General features: G+C 44.9%; 1 non-coding gene across 1 annotated transcript; it reads left to right on the forward strand.

Moving 5' to 3' along the window:
• The first annotated feature begins 12960 nt into the window (after positions 1-12960).
• Positions 12961-13051, forward strand: Trnay-gua. The gene is given in 2 exon segments: positions 12961-12997; positions 13016-13051. It is a non-coding gene; the product is annotated as a tRNA-Tyr (tRNA).
• The last annotated feature ends 7612 nt before the right edge of the window (positions 13052-20663 follow it).

The raw sequence follows: 20663 nt of genomic DNA on the forward strand, positions 1-20663 counted from the left end.
AAGACGTGTTAGATGTCCTTAGACAATGCGTGAGATAAAGAATTTAACTGACGAAAGGAGAAAATATAGAAATGCAGCAGATGAGGCAGACAAAAATCGAATCCAGACTTCTAAAAATTGAGGTTCACAGGAATTGCAAAATGGCGAAGCAGGAACAGCTGGACGAGAAATGTAAGGCTGGATATTGTAGAAGCATGCAAAACTAGGGGAAAGATAGATGTCACCCACAGGCAAACCGAAGAGAACTTTGGCGCAGAGAGAAGCAGCTGCATGTATATCGAAAGCTCAGAGCGAAAACCAGTACTAAGGAGGGAAGAGAAAAGTGGAAGGTGGAATGAGTACATAGAGGTCTAAACAAGAGAGATGAATTTGAAGGCAGCACTATAGAAAGGGAAGAGGAAGCAACTCAAGGTGAGATGGAAGATATACTGGGAGAAAGCTGTAAGTCGAAACTGGGCCCCTGAAGTAGACGACGTTCCGTCAAAGTTACTCACGTCCTCGAGAGGGCAAGCCATTATAAAACTATTCCACCTGGCGTGCAAGATGTACAAGACAGACGAAGTACCCTCAGACTTCAAGAAGAATATAATAATGCAAATTCCAAAGAAGGCAGATGCTGACTGGTGTGAATACTACCGAACCATCAGTTTTAACAAGTTATGGTTGCAAAATATTGACAAGAATTATTTACAGAAGAATGGAAAAAACTTGTAGAAACCGTTGTTGGGGGAGATCAGTTTGAGTCATTCCACTTGTTAGAGTTTACCAAGTGTTGTTCTGCCATGACAGTGCAGAAACTATTTCGTGAGTGATAGAATCCGTCACCTCCAAATGCCGACAACATTCGCAGAGGGCGTCGGCAGTTTGAAGAAACACAATGTTTATGCGAAGGAAAAAATGCAAGCGATCCATGTGTATCGGCACCGATCGTTATCGCTTTTCGTTTGAACGTAGTCGGGTTGTTTCTTTTCGTTACTGGTGTTATCTTACGTTTACCCACGTTTAAAGAGAGGAACAGTGCGGGTTCTATTACGTTTACATGCGACACGTGCAATGTTACTTTTTTCTGCTGAAATTTGCCGTCCAGCGTACACACTGGGTTCTATCGGTCGAAATGTTATCGAGCCAATCACTTTACGAAGCTGCCCCGTATAACAGTACTGTACAGTGAGATGACCAAAGTCGTGGGACAGTGATATGCACATTTAGAGTTGGTGGCAGTATCGTGTACACAAATTATAGAAGGGCAGTGCATTGGCGGAGTTGTCGTTTGTACTCGGGTGATTCACGTGAAAAGGTTTCCGAAATTGTTAAGGCAGCACGGCGAGAATTAACAGACTTTGAACGCGGATGGGTAATTGGAGCTAGACGCTTGGGACATTCGATTTCGGAAACGATTAGGGAATTGAATATTCCGAGATCCATAGTGTCACGAGTGTGCCGAGGATACCACGCTTCAGACGTTACCTCTTACCATAGTCAACACAGTGGCCGAGGGCCTTCACTTAACGAGCGAGAGCAGAGACGTTTGCGTAGAGTTGTCAGTCCTAACAGACAAGCAATGCTGCGTGAAATAACCGCAGAAATCAATGTGGGACTTACGAAGAACGTTTCCGCTAGGACACTGCGGCGAAATTTGACGTTAATAGGCTATGGCAGCAGACGAACGACGCAAGTGCCTTTGCGAACAGTACGACATCGCCTGCAGCGCTTCTCCTGGACTCGCGACCATATCGGTTGGACGCTAGACGACTGGAAGACCTTGGTCAAATGAATCCTGATTTCAGCTGGTAATAGCTGATGGTAGGATTAGGGTGTGACCCAAACCGCACGAAGCCATCGATCCAAGTTATCAACAGGTACTGTGCAAGCTTCATAATGGTGTGGGCTGTGTTTACGTGGAATGGACTGTGTCATCTGGTCCAACTGAACCAATCACGACAGGAAATGGTTATGTTCAGCTACTTGGAGACCATTTGTAGCCAGTCAACGATGGAACTTTTATGCATGACAGTGCACCATGTCGCCGTGCCACACTTGTTCGTGACTGGTTTGAAGAACATTCCGGATAATTCGAGCGAAAAATTTTGCCACCCACGAGAATTTATGGAACATAATCGACAGGTCAGTTCGTGCACAAAATTGTGCACCGGTATCGTTTTCGGAACGTAGACGTAGCATGGCACAATACAGGGTGTCCACAATGAGACTCCAATATTTTAATATCCTATATCTTTCTCATTTCAGATGGTGGACCTGTGAATCCTGAAGGGACAGACAGAGCAACTCAACAAGTTTGTGGTGTGCAAATTTGATATGCCAAGTGGCCGCAGTGGAGCTGCAATCAATTGTTTTAGCAAAATGGAGGATATGAAGGAGCGTGCACAAGTGGTCTGGTGGTATGCAGAGACAAAATCGGCGACCCAACTGCAAAGAAACTTTCGTCAAGTTTACGACAAAGCGCCCCCGTCGTTCAAGACTATAAAGAAGTGGTGTGATCAGTTTTTGGCTGCATGGAGTATTGCGAAAGGGCATGGTGGTGGTAAGCCTGGGATCAGCGAACATCATGTGGAACAAGTGCGGCGGTCATTCGAACAAAATCCACAGAAGTCAGTGCGACAGGCGGCACGAGAACTTCGTATGAAACGTTCAACAGTGCACAAAGCGCTTCATCAGCGATTACGTTTGTACGCATATTAAGCGCAGGTTGTGCGAGAAATCAAGCCTGATGATCGACCAAACCGAGAAGAATGTGCATGTGTCATGTTAGATCGCATTGCCGCGGACTAGATATTTTTATCACGCGTGATGTTTATTGACGAGGCAACCTTTCACGTGGCAGGGGCTGTCAATCGTCACAATGTGCGCATCTGGGGGTCCGAAAATCCACATGCACCTAGGGAATACGTGCGCGACAGTCCGAAAGTTAATGTGTGGCGTGGTTTGACGATAAATCGCATTGTTGGGCCGTTTTTCTTTCAGGAATCGACTGTGGATGCAGCCATCTACCTGGACATGTTGGAACAATTTGCCGTGCCACAGATAACAGACCTGCAGCCAAATGTGATGTTTCAACAGGACGGTGCACCACCCCATTGGAGCCATGATGTCCGAAAATTTTTAAATGACACATTCCCGCAACGATGGATTGGCCGTGGAGGCCCAACCCCTTGGCCGCCACGTTCGCCCGACATTACCCCCCCTCGATTTTTTCTTGTGGGGTTATGTGAAAGACCAGGTATACGCTACACCAGTAAAGGACCTGCAAGACTTGAAACAGCGCATAAGAATTGTCATCAACTCTGTCACAGAACAGATGCTCCGCAACACATGGCACGAAATCGATTATAGACTTGATATTCTTCGCGCTACCCGTGGCGCCCATGTTGAAGTATACTGAACCGTCCACCTGTGTATGAAAACTTGATGAGCTGCTGTATGATTTCCCTGTATTTGTTCGTCAGTAAATTGTATTTCCTCTCAGATTTTATGAGTTCAAATGTTGGAGTCTCATAGTGGACACCCTTTCTGCAAGGGAGTTCCAAACGACTTTTTGAGTCCGTACCACGTCGAGTTGCTGCACTACGTCGAACAAAATGATGTCCGACGCGATATTAGGAGGTATTCCATGACCTTTGTCACCTCAGTGTATCTCGGATAGCAGAGGCAGTGACAGTCATTCTCCGGGCGCCCCCCTCCCCGACAGCGATTTGCGGAGCAGGTGTGGTCGCCTTAGAGGCAGGAACACCGGAGCGCGGTTCCGTGGCGTGTAGCGGGCAGGCAGCCCGTGGCCTCAAGAGACTTCCGGCCGAGTGGCCGGCTATCTTTTAATGGATCAGTCTCCGAGCCGTCTGCGCTTCTCAGAAAGAAACGCTCATAATCTCTGCGCTGCGACCGCCAAGCGCTTTCGATGGCGAAAGCTCGTTTTGGAGAGAGTAAACTGTCGCAGGAACGAAGGTTAAAATTTACGCTGCAGTATCGGTTGGTTGCCACTTTGTCCCAACACAGAAGTTTAGACTCCCAGCTCTCGCCACCTCGGACGTTATTAAACACATCTTTATTTTGCTTTTCCCTTAACCTGACTACAATATCATAGCAGCGTGTTTACCGTTCGAGGTTAGCAGACCGAACTTGGATTCCGATAAAAAACTGGTACTGAATCCTGATCCGTCCGTTGTGGTACAGTTCTGTGAGAATTGCATGTACCACATCAAATGCTGTTAAGGGCAGGTTTACTATCTTTGGCCGGAAAAATGCATGTTCTTTGAGAATTTTTTTTGGTATGTGTTATAGATATCAATGTCAAATTTGGTCAAAATTTTTGACATTTCCTCTAATTACTGAAATTTTTTCGACCAGAAATGTCGAAGACCAAAGGCAGAAGTGGCGTCGGAACGAAACAAAATTTCGATGTACACCTCCACGCGCGGTATGTCACAGGTCAGCCGGCTCGTCTGAAATCAAAATTGAGTTGACGTTAGCGAAGTATATAAGATTCTTCAGGAGTTGTACCTCGCTTGAAGTTGTTTGGACCATAGGAAACAAAATGGCGGCCATTTGGAAAAAAACCGTGTTTTTCATCGATTTTTCGACTTCCTCTGCCAAGTAAAAATATTTATAGTTGATGGATCGGAATAAAAGTGGTACAACTCCTAGACAATTTAGTTAGCTTCATCGGAAACAAAGAACCATGCCAGTCGGTTCAGTAAATTTGAAGTTACCATACCGCGCGATAAAAAAACGTCAGTTCCAGAGAATCGCGTTTGAAGTTTTGATTAAATGGTTCAAATGCCTCTGAGCACTATGCGACTTAACTTCGGAGGTCATCAGTCGCCTAGAACTTAGAACTAATTAAACCTAACTAACCTAAGGACATCACACACATCCATGCCCGAGGCAGGATTCGAACCTGCGACCGTAGCGGTCGCTCGGTTCCAGACTGTAGCGCCTAGAACCGCACGGTCACTCTGGCCGGCAGTTTTGATTACATATAAATGCAATATTATGCAACGTACGTTCAATCTGCTATTCCGGGTCCATAACCTAGTCCCTCCTCTCCCTCATAGAGGGCGTTCTGCTCGATCTGGGCCATCCTGCGCTGCTCCAGAGCCGCTCGTACGGCCGGGGACAAGCGGTTTTCGGTCGCTTGAATCCGGTGGTCATCCGAATACTTGGCGAACTGCGTCAAATACAGCCTCAGGGTGACGTCCATCGTTGTCATGGTCTTCAGAATTGCTAAATACCCTTCGTTGAAGCTGTTCACTACCAGGAAAGTCGCACTCTCCACAGTCTTCGCACCAGAAGGCAAATGCTAACTTCCAAACACACGCGTTCAAACTTTCATTTGAATTTTGTGTGTTTCCTCCCAAGCACCGGTACAATAACTCTTCCTCCGAAAGAAAACAACTGTGCGTGAAAAAGGCCAATTTCTGGCAGGTGCATTTTTTTGTCCTACCGCGGATAACAAACATTTCCGTTCCGTATTCGGAAAAATCGTTTCAAGGGTGGATTCTAAACACTTTTATGGATCCAAAAATGCAATTTTAAAAAAATCGATTTTTTAACCAAAAGATAGTAAACGTCCCCTTAATGAAAATACGATGCTATGAGGATATCGCAAAAAAAAAAAAAAAGTGAGTGAATTCAGGAATTCTTGGTAGGGATGAAGCAGCACGTTATCTCGAATGCAGAGCCAGCGACCGATGTAGAAAGTAACTTGTGGCGTGCCCAAGGGCAAGTGTCTTGGGAGCATCGCTAATCACGTTTTATAGTGACGAGCTTGCAGTTTTAACGGTACTCGCGCGGAAACCCGCGCCGCTTCCAGGATTCGGGCACCCTCGGGTACGCAGCTCGTGGTGTAGTGGATAGCGTTGCTGCCTCTGGATCACGGGGTCCCTGGTTCGATTCCCGGTTGGGACCTTGTACGGGCGCTGATGACTGCGCAGTTGAGGGCCGCACAAACCAAACATCATCGGGGACGCTAGGCGGATTGGCGGCGAGGGGCAGCGTGCCGACCAGCCTGGATGTGGTTTTTAGGCGGTTTCCCACATTCTACTAGGTCACATTTTCATATGGAATAACACTGGACAGACATGGGAAATTCCGTCCTGGGAGGGAAGGGACGACGACAAGAAAGGCATCCGGATACACACAGTCACTACCGCTGCAAATACAGACTTACATGCCGACCCCGTGAAGACATCGCATAAAAGCCAGGAAAGAGGAGGAGACAATTTTAACTGTGACCTCATAGTTTTTCGAATGATTCGATTATACAGCGAAATAGCATTGACGATATTTTTAAAAATATCGCGAATATTTAAAAATATACCATTATCGGCTCTCAATATACCTGGAAAAAGTATCGACATATCGACGGAAACAATATCGACGTGCCAACCCACAAAAATATCGGCTTCTCATTATATATATAGTGCCGGTTTTAGAGCTGTATATTTAAATATTGATTTTTTATTAGATATTCTGTATATCAACAGACTAGCAGCCTGCTAGTCTCCCTCAGAACAAGAGTTGAAAGGAAAACTATGGCCGGCCGGTGTGGCCGTGCGGTTCTAGGCGCTTGAGTCTGGGACCGCGTGACCGCTACGGTCGCAGGTTCGAATCCTGCCTCGGGCATGGATGTGTGTGATGTCCTTAGGTTAGTTAGGTTTAAGTAGTTCTAAGTTCTAGGGGACTGATGACCACAGACGTTAAGTCCCATAGTGCTCAGAGCCATTTGAACCATTTTTTGAAAACTATGTACGTTCATGCTTGACGATAACATCTTTGCTAACAATGGTAACACCATGTAAGTGGCGCAATAAAAGGTGTCCAATGGGGTCCGTCACTCTGTTTCGTCACATTCGGATTTGCCCGGAGCACTTCATGTCGACTTCCCTGTTTTTATGTGTTTTTTTTTTATTTCGATTCTGTCAACGCCAGCGACCCAGCTAGTTGTAGTGTCGTCAAAATTGCATGGTGAAACTGAACGTTGCAGTTTTTGTTGGTGGAGCGAAGCGCCGATTACGTCAGCATTTCCCCTCGACTCCGCCCACCCCAAAGACCAGTAAGGTCATTTTCAGCATCTGTTTTTGAAGAATGCCGGTGTGAAGAAGTGGCACACTAGTTGCATTAAAAATTCTTTTTTAACGCAACAGATATGCTGTTTCTTCATACCGGAAATCTTGTTATTTCATTCACCCCCCCCCCCCTCCCCCAGTGCAATCGGACTACTAGTTTTGTGCCATATATACTTGCTTCACACAGGCAAAGACAAAGATTGGATGTGACGAAAGCTCAAAACGTAGTAAGACTCCTTCACATAGCGAAAGTAAAATTATGTTCTACTACAATTTCAAAGGAACAGCTTCAAATATGTACCGAAAATTGTGAAAAAAATATTGTATAAAATAAAAATATCGGGGAAGAAAATATCGCATATATATTATATATACTTTTTGGAAAAAATGTCGAATAAAACCGACAAACTGCAGAGACGGATTCCTCGCTGGAAATGGAGGAAAAAAGGTTCTATGAACATGTGTCTGGAAACGCATCGTTGCCACGGTAGATGGCCTTGACGAATGTCAGTTCCTCTGACCACGTGCCGTGCGTACGTTGTGTGTTGCAGGCTGTGTGACGCATCGTACTCTAAGCAGCGGAATGGTCCGCTACTCAAGTCGGGAACAAGCCGAGATGGTGTTTGTGTACGGCCAGGCAGATGAAAACGGTCGAGAGGCAGCGCAGCTATACGAAAGCAAGTACCCTCACAGACACCAACCACATCAAACATTTCACTCCCTTTTTGGGCGTTTGTGTGATCATGGGTACTTTCAGACAGACGAACGTGAAGCGAGGCGGCAGACTGTGCGTAAACCGGATCTGGAGGACCGGGTTCTACAGCGTGTTCACGACGCCTGTGACGGTATTGGGACAGAGGCCTGAACGTGCGAAAGAGTGCGGGAATCCATGTTGCGACGTGAGAACGAGTGCATTGCATCCCAGGGAGGCCACTTTGAATATCTCTTTTGGCGTGGATGCAATGCAGCTCTGTCCTGTGTTCCAGAATGATTTGTTATTGTTGCACGCATACCGTCCATTTCCGGACGTGTTCACAGGACTTTTTTTGCTCCATTCCCATTCATGAATCCGTCCCTACACTTTGTCGGTTTTAAGTTCACCCTGCGTACAGGATGAGTAAGTAGGAAAGATACGTTCTTTGAAGGGTGATAGTATCAGTGATTCTGAACAAAAAAATAAAAAACTTCAAGTGAACACGCGCCGTTTTCTTAACCGTATCCGAGGTACAGCTGTTTGAAAATCACGGGTGTCAGACACATGTCAGTCATCTGCACTCACACGCGGATATAACCAGAGCGACATTAGGCTACGTAGTATTGTCTTTGCTGTGAATTTCAATGCGCGCTTCACATGCCTGTGACACCACCTCACTGAAACGTGTCCTGTGCGTTGGATCAGTTGCCGTCAAGTGATTTCTTGGCCACCGAGGTCACCAGATCTTACTCCATTACGTTACTGTTTGCGGGGCTGGCGTAAGAGCGAAGTCTAAATGCGAAGAGTGGACACAGGAGGAACTTCTCGCTCGTATGTCACACTCGTGTGCTCAAGTAAATAGCCGTACGAATGGGCTCAGACCACTAACACAGCAGCTGTTTACGTACAAGAGCTTCAAAATACGTTGCAGTTGACGGCGGACTTTTAGAACATCTTTTGTGAGGAAATGTACTCTATCAAACACAACATGAGACCACAGTGTTTCATGTACTATTACCTGCATTTGTCGCAGTTACCGCTGTTTTCATTATTTTTCTCGGAAACTTAAGAACAGGACATGTGTTCGTATGACGTTTCTTGTTCAGAATCATTAATACTATTGCTCCTCAAAGCAAGTACCTTTCCTCCTAACTCATCATGTATAATGAAGTTCTGTTTAAAAAAACAATGTACAGATATTCAGTCAAATTTTGATACGATTACAAATCGGTGCAAAGACCGGTAGCTTCCTTTAAATGTTCATAAATGTAAAATTTTGCACTTCACAAACCAAAAGACGCAGTATGCTTCCTAGTCACATGTAAAACCAAGCAATTTACACAAATACCTGGGTGTATGAAATGCAACGATCGGGACCGACCGGGGTGGCCAAGCGGTTCTAGGTGCTACAGTCTGGAACCGCGCGACCGCTACGGTCGCAGGTTCTAATTTCTAGGGGAATGATGACCTTAGAAGGTAAGTCCCATAGTGCTCAGAGCCATTTGAACCATTTTTTGCAACGATCGCAAAGGATCAATTAAAAGTAAAGCAGGTGGCAGACTTACGTTAATTTGCAGCATACTGCAAAATTCTCATCAATTTATAATTGAGACTGCTTACAAAACACTCGTGCGACCCATCCTACAATAGTGCTCGTAATATGTGGGGCCTGTACCAAATAGGACTGTTAGGGATATTGAACGTGTACAAAGAAGCGCAGTGCAAATGATCGATGGCAGAGTGTCATAGAAGAGAGCCACTCACATGTTGAAGAAACTAAATTTGTAGACTCTTGAATACATACGGAAACTATCCCAATAAATCTATTGACGGAGACGGAAACCACCCCGAAAAAGTCTACTGACAAAGTTTTAGGAACCAGTATTAAGAAGAGAAATTTGTTAACATCGAGTATTGATTTAAGTGTCAGGAAGTCGTTTCTCGAAGTATTTGTATGGAGTGTAGCCATGTATGGAAGTGAAACGTGGACGATAAATAGCTTAGACAAGAAGAGAATAGAAGCTTTCGAAATGTGGTGCTACAGAAGAATGCTGAAGATTAGATGGGTTGATCACATAACTAATGAGGAGGTATTGATTAGAATTGGGGAGAAGAGGAGCTTGTGGCACAACTTGACTAGAAGAAGGGATCCGTTGGTATGACATGTTCTGAGACATCGAGGGATCACCAATTTAGTACTGGAGAGTAGCGTGGAGGGTAAAAATCGTAGAGGGAGACCAAGAGATGAATACACTAAACAGATTCAGAAGGATGTAGGTTGCAGTAGGTACTGGGAGATGAAGAAAGTTGCACAGGATAGAGTATCATGGAGAGCTGCATCAAACCAGTCTCAGGACTGAAGACCACAACAACGTTAAGCGAAGAATCTATAGTCACATACGTATCGCTCTCCTATGGACGGCGAGACAAGATTAGGCAAAATGCAGCGCGCACACAGGCATTTTAAGCAGTCTTCTGGCGCGCATGGAACGGAAAAGAAGTCCTTATAACTGGTGCAGTGGGAAGTACGTTATGCCATGCACCTCGCAGTGGTTTGCACAGTATGACTGTAGATGGAAAGGCTGGCAAAATGACAAGACTTGCTCGTCGTCTTGGTCTGGAACTATTGGACACTGAAAAGGAGAGTCATCGTCTCCTCCATGTAGAAATCGTTAGATACGCAACATTTGGGGGAAGGCAGCGAACCGAAGTGGGGAAGTCCTTATCGTGGCATTCTTGTACTGATGCGAGGAAAGCACTGAACTCCACAGTGATCTGAAGTGGGGGAGTGCTTCCCCGTGGCATTCTCCTTGTACTGATGCGAGGAAAGCACTGAACTCTAGTATCATCGCCGGGCAAGAATTCGAATCCCCCCCTACGGACAGAGGCAGGTCGCATGGCTTTCCATCGCGATGGCGTACCCACAAAGAAGGTCACGGTCGATTATCCAAGACGTTGCAGGAACAGTCCGTGGCAAACGGTAGGCGAAAGCGACGTATTACCAGCTTATGCTCGTGCAAGCACTTACGACTCGAGAGAGAAAGATATGAAGCAGTCTGGCGAAAGTTGCTGAATAAATTCCTCCTGGTCCACAAAATTGTTGGGGACCCAGCAGTGCGGTTGCTTATGTCTACTTGAGCGTATGTGCATGATGTGCGCAAATGTCTGCTGAGAACAGCGAGCATAACTTCATTTGCATTCGAAATGAAAGCTGGTGAACGAGTTTGTGTTCCTTCTAATAGCGCCGCCAGTTGAAGTCAAAACGCCCGGGTTTATGAGGAAGGAGAGAAGACAGTTTTACAAAGGCAGACATACAATAGGGAGAAACTGTGACCTACCCGAGTTTCCGGTCATTCTGCAGCTGAAAGCCCTGTGTTTCTTTTCAGTGTGGCCACTGTTGCTTCCTTAGTGGAGAAACTTACGAATGAAACTCCAGCGACTAGCCTCTAATGAAAGTGGTGTCGATGGTCGTTAAAACTGAACTATGAATAACAGGAAAATTATGAAAAAATGACAAGATGATAATTACTGTGTCAAATTTGTTATTCCTTTAAGTGGAAGCAAAAGAAATAAAGCAAAGCGCTTCTCTTAACAACGCCTTCTCTCTCAATGTGTTCTCTGTCTCTGTTGTACCGTTGCAACCTGGCGTGGCTGTTTTTGTAGAATATACACTCGATGTAGAGGTCGCGAGTTACTCAGACAGAAACCGGAAGTGGCAATGCGAAGGAACCGTCCCAGCATTCACTAGAGTTGGTTTAGGGGAAGCTTGAGGCGGCTGGTCCACAGTTTGCAGCCAATCCCTTTCTAACATGGATGCAATGTTGTAAATAATACGCAAATTGAATGGAACAGAAGCTCGCTAGTATCAGTATCAAGTGCTCTCTGCAACGTACTGTCAGGGGTTTACGGAGTGCATACGAAAACATAACTGTTGGGTATAAAAAACATAACCGCAACGCACCACTTCGTTCAACAGCGCCCGAATTCACGACCGGTGCTGCGTGTACACGGGCGCGCGTATGCAAACACACATGCGCGCGCGCCGGCGTTGTCTGAGGAATCCGTTCGTTTGTTTGTTTGGTGCTCTTTAGCTGCACTTGGCCGGAGTGTTCATTAGATTCTGTGGTGCACCGATTCACTATAAGCGTCTCCCTCCGAACGCCGCTTACAAAACTAAACACCAGAGCGGCAAGCGCCGCTAACTTCACAGACAAGAGGATTAGGCAGTATCGAGCGAATGGGTGGGGAGGGGGCGAGGCGACGTTACCATGGCTACTGGGAGACCTGTAGTCTCTTGTCAACCCCCCCCCCCCCTTTTCCCCTCCACAGCCGCCCACTGAGTGTAGCGATTTGACAAGACTGTATCCTTGGAGAAATAACAGTAGCTGCATTCCCCTATACAAAGACATCTACAGACTTTCATGTGGTATTAATACATTATTTGATCTATAAATACCAGTTTTGTAGGGTCTTCGAAATTAAAGATCGCATTATCAAAATGTCACTGAAGAAAGCAAGGAGAACATCATTTTGTTATTCCTAAGTTTTATTCATAGATTCGGCAAGAGAATTCAATACCGCACGATCACTATATTCTGAAAGTGAATGGATCTTATCAAACAAATTTATTAAAATAAATGTTTAATCTGCACTCGATTATTGACGTCTTGATATCCGAAGTTAGGGAACTGAGATGTCTATAAATGCACTTTCACTGTAGTAATTCATATATCGACAGAAAAAATTGTGTGTGTAATCGTGGTTTCACAGAGAATAACTTAAAGGCGTTACTGCAAGTGACGGAACGAGTAAACACAGCGAACATCAACTCGTCAGCAGCCGCACATACCTTGAGTCGATTTTCTGTCACGGAAAAGCGCGCGGAGAACGACACACTCTCACCTCACACATCGAGCGCGGACTGCGCTCTGTTGAACAGACGCCCCGACTCCAGCGGCGGCGAATTGACGTGACCAATCACGAGCGGAATATCAGTCACGTGGTGTCTGCGAGTAGAGATGGAGACCGAGCGTCACGGAGTATAAAAACAGATATACGATGAAAGACTCATGCACCTACTTGCAGTTACTTTTCGTATTGTCATGAGCAATTTCCGTATAAGTAACTATAAAGGGTCCAAAGTAAAACTTATTGTGTACATGTATTACCTCGTATTATAAGCCACTTCCTCTGGTAGCTCAGTTGGTAGAGCGGTGGACTGTAGAGGTACAGTATAGCAGAAATCCATAGGTCGCTGGTTCGAATCCGGCCCGGAGGAAATATTTTAACGTCCTTCAAAATACCAGTTTCATTTCTCGACTTCAGATATTTAATCGCTTTCTCTGTTTAGCAATGCGGAAGCATAGAAAAATCGTGCTAATGAAGTGTAGATAATAGTTAACATATAGGCCTTTTTGTTTCTTATGCTTTGGGCACGATAACCTTCAATACAGTGCAAGGCTTGACACACATGCATCTCTACTCAGCAAACCAATGTCAAGTGCATGGCAGAGGGTGCTTCCTCTTGTATCACACATTAGGGTTCCTTTCCTTTCTTCCCCATATGGAGCATTGCTTACCTGTTTCTATTTTGTGCTTCCTTTTATTTCTGTCACAGCCACATTATGATACAGTAATAACTGGTTCCGGTCTACAATGGCTATCTTCAGAAGCTATTAGTCGTGGATGACATTTCATGAATCAAACATTCATTACGTGCGTTGCCACACTGTTTGAACACATCATAAGTGATGTTCACACATCTTGGCAAAAACTCGTTATTAATTCTACACCTGTCAAGGGCATGGCAGGGGTACGTCGTTTTGTACAAGTGGCTTCTTCCTATTTTCCCATTAACATATGGAGCGAGGGAAGAATGACTGAATGCCTCTGTGTGCACTATAATTTCTCTTGTCCTCCAAGACTCCTGTGAGAACTTAGGGGGTTGTCATATGTTCCTAAAGTCATAATTTAAAGCTGATTCTTGAAATATTTTGAGTAGGCTCTCTCGGGATAGTTTATGTCTATCTTCAAGAGTCTGCCACTTCAGTTCTTTCACTACCTCCATGACATTCTCCCACAGTTCACACAAACCTGTGACCATTTATTACTTTATTACTAGATCTGTGTCGTTTACCAGTCATGACTGGACAGACTGCATCAAGATTAATTACATGTATACATTTAAAGAAATATTCACAAAATTAAGACATTTATACTTAATAGAAACAGTATTTGTTTGTCCATTCACATTGGTCACTATTAAAGAATTCACCAATGGAGTACAATGGGCATTCTTTCAGGTCCTGTTCTACTCTCCTTCTGAATGTTCCTAGCGGCAGAGATTGCACTTCTTGAGGCAGTGAGTTGAACATCTTTAGGGCAACCACTGGAAAGCTGTCTTGTGTTCCTGTCTGTCGACACCTGGGTATTTTGATTGTGTATATCTTGCCTCATGCTGAAGAATACTTGGTTTTCTTTCACGCTGATGAGACATAAAAACACATACTGGCTGAAGACTGTCATAATTCCTAACTGCTTGAATATAGGCCTGCAGTGCTCCTATCTTTTGCTTGATGTGATTATTCTGAGAGCACATCCTTACAACCTGCAGAATGTCCCCATAACAGTAGGCCATAATTGATGTGGCTATGGAATAGGGCATAATATACTGTTATGAGATATTGGTCACTCAATACACCTTTTAACCTCCTCAGAAGGTATATTACATGGGAGAGCTTGGAGCACACGTACACTGTGTGTTCGTTCATTGTTAGTTTCCTGTTCATCATGAAGCCCAACAGTTTGACAGCCTGCATATTATCATGGCATCCGATGTTGATAAGGGTGCATGATGTGTTTTTTCTTCATTCATTTTCATTTTATTTTTGATGAACCATTCTTTAAAGTTTTGGAAGAGCACATCTGTTTCTTGGAGTGATTCTGCAGCAGTTCTTTCTTTGGCAAAAAGGGTGGTGTCATCAGCAAACTGTAACATATTGTTGTTATAACCCATTTCATTGACATAAATAAGGAACAGGAGAGGCCCTATGACAGACCCTTGGGGTACTCCATATTCCAGCTTTTGTTCTTGTGATGTTGCTCCATGAATTGATACCACTTGTCTCCGGTTTTCCAGATAAGACTGAAAAGTTGCCAGAACAACACCTCCGACACTGTAACACTTCAATTTATTGGGCAGTATCTTGTGGGAAATGCACTCAAATGCCTTGCTAAGATCACAGAGTGTCAGTGCCACACTTTCTCTGTCTTCGAATCCTTGCCTTATTTTTCTGTTAAGTCCAGTGCTGCTGTAAACGTTGACTTTCCCTTGCGAAAACCATGCTGTGTGTCCTGGAAGAGCTTATTTACTTCAAAATAATTCTGTAACTGGAGTTTCATAACAGACTCCATAACTTTAGCTAGAATAGGAATGATAGAAATTGGTCTGCAGCTGGACACTTCACACGGGTCACCTTTTTTGTAGATTGGTACTGTCCATGCTAGTTTAATAAATTTTGGGAAAGACGCCAGAGGATAAGCATTTGTTAATTGCTATAGATAATGGTTGAGCAAGCTCTAGAATAATTTTCTTCAGCATTGTGCAAGACATACCATAGATATCTTCGTTCTCTGAGTTCTTGTATGACTTAACTTTTTTAACGATATCCTTAGGGTGCACTTCCTTCCAGTTTTCAAAAGTGCTACTGGTTATGTTTCTCATGTGACTTGTGGGGACTAAGCCTGAGTCAGGTATTTCATTAATACACTCCTGGAAATGGAAAAAAGAACACATTGACACCGGTGTGTCAGACCCACCATACTTGCTCCGGACACTGCGAGAGGGCTGTACAAGCAATGATCACACGCACGGCACAACGGACACACCAGAAACCGCGGTGTTGGCCGTCGAATGGCGCTAGCTGCGCAGCATTTGTGCACCGCCGCCGTCAGTGTCAGCCAGTTTGCCGTGGCATACGGAGCTCCATCGCAGTCTTTAACACTGGTAGCATGCCGCGACAGCGTGGACGTGAACCGTATGTGCAGTTGACGGACTTTGAGCGAGGGCGTATAGTGGGCATGCGGGAGGCCGGGTGGACGTACCGCCGAATTGCTCAACACGTGGGGCGTGAGGTCTCCACAGTACATCGATGTTGTCGCCAGTGGTCGGCGGAAGGTGCACGTGCCCGTCGACCTGGGACCGGACCGCAGCGACGCACGGATGCACGCCATGACCGTAGGATCCTACGCAGTGCCGTAGGGGACTGCACCGCCACTTCCCAGCAAATTAGGGACACTGTTGCTCCTGGGGTATCGGCGAGGACCATTCGCAACCGTCTCCATGAAGCTGGGCTACGGTCCCGCACACCGTTAGGCCATCTTCCGCTCACGCCCCAACATCGTACAGCCCGGCTCCAGTGGTGTCGCGACAGGCGTGAATGGAGGGATGAATGGACACGTGTCGTCTTCAGCGATGAGATTCGCTTCTGCCTTGGTGCCAATGATGGTCGTATGCGTGTTTGGCGCCGTGCAGGTGAGCGCCACAATCAGGACTGCATACGACCGAGGCACACAGGGCCAACACCCGGCATCATGGTGTCGGGAGCGATCTCCTACACTGGCCGTACACCACTGGTGATCGTCGAGGGGACACTGAATAGTGCACGGTACATCCAAACCGTCATCGAACCCATCGTTCTACCATTCCTAGACCGGCAAGGGAACTTGCTGTTCCAACAGGACAATGCACGTCCGCATGTATCCCGTGCCACCCAACGTGCTCTAGAAGGTGTAAGTCAACTACCCTGGCCAGCAAGATCTCCGGATCTGTCCCCCATTGAGCATGTTTGGGACTGGATGAAGCGTCGTCTCACGTGGTCTGCACGTCCAGCACGAACGCTGGTCCAACTGAGGTGCCAGGTGGAAATGGCATGGCAAGCCATTCCACAGGACTACATCCAGCATCTCTACGATCGTCTCCCTGGGAGAATAGCAGCCTGCATTGCTGTGAAAGGTGGATATACACTGTACTAGTGCCGACATTGTGCATGCTCTGTTGCCTGTGTCTATGTGCCTGTGGTTCTGTCAGTGTGATCATGTGATGTATCTGACCCCAGGAATGTCTCAATAAAGTTTCCCCTTCCTGGGACAATGAATTCACGGTGTTCCTATTTCAATTTCCAGGAGTAGTATCTTTCACTATCCTAACAAGGTACTGATTGAAGGCGTCAGGGCTACCGGAATTTAAGGCTGAGGTGGGCTTTCTTCTGCACTCGTTGACCAGATTCCAAGCTGCTTTGCATGGATTGTGAGCCTCTTTAATGAACCTGTCATTGTATCTCTTTTTTGCCTCCTCCACTTGCTTTCTGTAAATTCATTTGGCTCTTGCATAGTTACAATGAAGCAGGTCTCTAGATGGGAGATCTCTAGCTGCTTTCATATGGTCCCTGAAAATTAGCACAATGCATTTTAATTTGTTTAGCTCAGGGGTATACCCCCCCCCTCCCCCCTCCCATGAACCATGGACCTTGCCGTTGGTGGGGAGGCTTGCGTGCCTCAGCAATGCAGATAGCCGTACCGTAGGTACAACCACAACGGAGGGGTATCTGTTGCGAGGCCAGACAAACGTGTGGTTCCTGAAGAGGGGCAGCAGCCTCTTCAGTAGTTGCAAGGGCAATAGTCTGGATGACTGACTGATCTGGCCTTGTCACAATAACCAAAACGGCCTTGCTGTATTGGTACTGCGAACGGCTGAAAGCAAGGGGAAACTACGGCCGTAATTTTTCCCAAAGGCATGCAGCTTTACTGTATGATTAAATGATGATGGCGTCCTCTTGGGTAAAATATTTGGGAGGTAAAATAGTCCCCCAATCGGATCTCTGGGCAGGGACTACTCAAGAGGATGTCGTTATCAGGAGAAAGAAAACTGGCATTCTACGGATCGGAGCATGGAATGTCAGATCCCTTAATCGGGCAGGTAGGTTAGAAAATTTAAAAAGGGAAATGGATAGGTTAAAGTTAGATATAGTGGGAATTAGTGAAGTTCGGTGGCAGGAGGAACAAGACTTCTGGTCAGGTGACTACAGGGTTATAAACACAAAATCAAATAGGGGTAATGCAGGAGTAGGTTTAATAATGAATAGGAAAATAGGAATGCGGGTAAGCTACTACAAACAGCTTAGTGAATGCATTATTGTGGCCAAGATAGATACAAAGCCCATACCTACTACAGTAGTACAAGTTTAAATGCCAACTACTCTGCAGATGACGAAGAAATGTATGATGAAATAAAAGAAATTATTCAGATAGTGAATGGAGACGAAAATTTAATAGTCATGGGTGACTGGAATTCGAGTGTAGGAAAAGGGAGAGAAGGAAACGTAGTCGGTGAATATGGATTGGGGCTAAGAAATGAAAGAGGAAGCCGCCTGGTAGAATTTTGCACAGAGCATAACTTAATCATAGCTAACACTTGGTTTAAGAATCATGAAAGAAGGTTGTATGCATGGAAGAACCCTGGAGATACTAAAAGGTATCAGATAGATTATATAATTGTAAGACAGAGATTTAGGAACCAGGTTTTAAATTGTAAGACATTTCCAGGGGCAGATGTGGACTCTGACCACAATCTATTGGTTATAACCTGTAGATTAAAACTGAAGAAACTGCAAAAAGGTGGGAATTTAAGGAGATGGGACCTGGATAAACTGACTAAATCAGAGGTTGTACAGAGTTTCAGGGAGAGCATAAGGGAACAAATGGCAGGAATGGGGGAAAGAAATACAGTAGAAGAAGAATGGGTAGCTTTGAGGGATGAAGTAGTGAAGGCAGTAGAGGATCAAGTAGGTAAAAAGACGAGGGCTAGTAGAAATCCTTGGGTAACAGAAGAAATATTGAATTTAATTGATGAAAGGAGAAAATATAAAAATGCAGTAAATGAAGCAGGCAAAAAGGAATAAAAACGTCTCAAAAATGAGATCGACAGGAAGTGCAAAATGGCTAAGCAGGGATGGCTAGAGGACAAATGTAAGGATGTAGAGGCTTATCTCACTAGGGGTAAGATAGATACTGCCTACAGGAAAATTAAAGAGACCTTTGGAGATAGGAGAACCACTTGTATGAACATCAAGAGCTCAGATGGAAACCCAGTTCTAAGCAAAGAAGGGAAAGCAGAAAGCTGGAAGGAGTATATAGGGGGTCTATACAAGAGGGATGTACTTGAGGACAATATTATGGAATTGGAAGAGGATGTAGATGAAGATGAAATGGGAGATGCGATACTGTGTGAAGAGTTTGACAGAGCACCGAAAGACCTGATTTGAAACAAGGCCCCGGGAGTAGACAACATACCATTGGAACTACTGACAGCCTTGGGAGAGCCAGTCCTGACAAAACTCTACCATCTGGTGAGCAAGATGTATGAAACAGGCGAAATAGAAATACCTTCAGACTTCAAGAAGAATATAATAACTCCAATCCCAAAGAAAGCGGGTGAAAATTACCAAACAATCAGTTTAATAAGCCACAGCTGCAAAATACTAACACGAATTCTTTACAGACGAATGGAAAAACTGGAAAGCTTTTGACAATGTTGACTGGAATACTCTCCTTCAAATTCTAAAGGTGGCAGGGGTAAAATACAGGGAGCGAAAGGCTATTTACAATTTGTACAGAAATCATATGGCAGTTATAAGAGTCGAGGGACATGAAAGGGAAGCAGTGGTTGGGAAGGGAGTAAGACAGGGTTGTAGCCTCTCCTCGATGTTATTCAATTTGTATATTGAGCAAGCAGTAAAAGAAACAAAAGAAAAATTCAGAGTAGGTATTAAAATCCATGGAGAAGAAATAAAAACTTTGAGGTTCGCCGATGACATTGTAATTCTGTCAGAGACAGCAAAGGACTTGGAAGAGCAGTTGAATGGAATGGACAGTGTCTTGAAAGGAGGATATAAGATGAACATCAACAAAAGCAAAACAAGGATAATTGAATGTAGTCGAATTAAGTCGGGAGACGCTTAAAGTAGTAAAGGAGTTTTACTATTTGGGGAGTAAAATAACTGATGATGGTCGAAGTAGAGAGGATATAATATGTAGACTGGTAATGGCAAGGAAAGCGTTTATGAAGAAGAGAAATTTGTTAACATCGAGTATAGATTTAAGTGTCAGGAAGTCATTTCTGAAAGTATTTGTTTGGAGTGTAGCCATGTATGGAAGTGAAACATGGACGATAAATAGTTTGGGCAAGAAGAGAATAGAAGCTTTCGAAATGTGGTGCTACAGAAGAATGCTGAAGATTAGATGGGTAGATCACATAACTAATGAGGAAGTATTGAATAGGATTGGGAAGAAGAGAAGTTTGTGGCACAACTTGACTAGAAGAAGGGATCAGTTGGTAGGACATGTTCTGAGGCATCAAGGGATCACCAATTTAGTATTGGAGAGTAGCGTGGAGGGTAAAAATCGTAGAGGGAGACCAAGAGATGAATACACTAAGCAGATTCAGAAGGATGTAGGTTGCAGTAGGTACTGGGAGATGAAGAAGCTTGCACAGGATAGAGTAGCATGGAGAGCTGCATCAAACCAGTCTCAGGACTGAAGACCACAACAACAACAACAGGGGTATACCACATCTTCCCTGTTGTAGGTTTGTCCCTTCCTTTAGCTTTGCCTGTAGGATACTTCTTGTGGATTTCTGGAAAAAAATCATCAAATTTAGCTTTTAATGATTGGAACAGACATTCGAATGAGGCACTGCCCCCCATTCCTGCAATTTTTTGCTGCCAGTTTACACTTGACAGGGCTATTTTAAGGTCATTTAGTCTTTCTTCTTTCATGATCCTTTTACTAAATGTGTAACTGGAGTGCCATGAGCTTGGTTGCAGTTGACTCAA

This window comes from Schistocerca americana, chromosome 2 (assembly GCF_021461395.2).
Source record: "Schistocerca americana isolate TAMUIC-IGC-003095 chromosome 2, iqSchAmer2.1, whole genome shotgun sequence".
In the NCBI taxonomy this organism is placed as follows: Eukaryota; Metazoa; Arthropoda; class Insecta; order Orthoptera; family Acrididae; genus Schistocerca; species Schistocerca americana.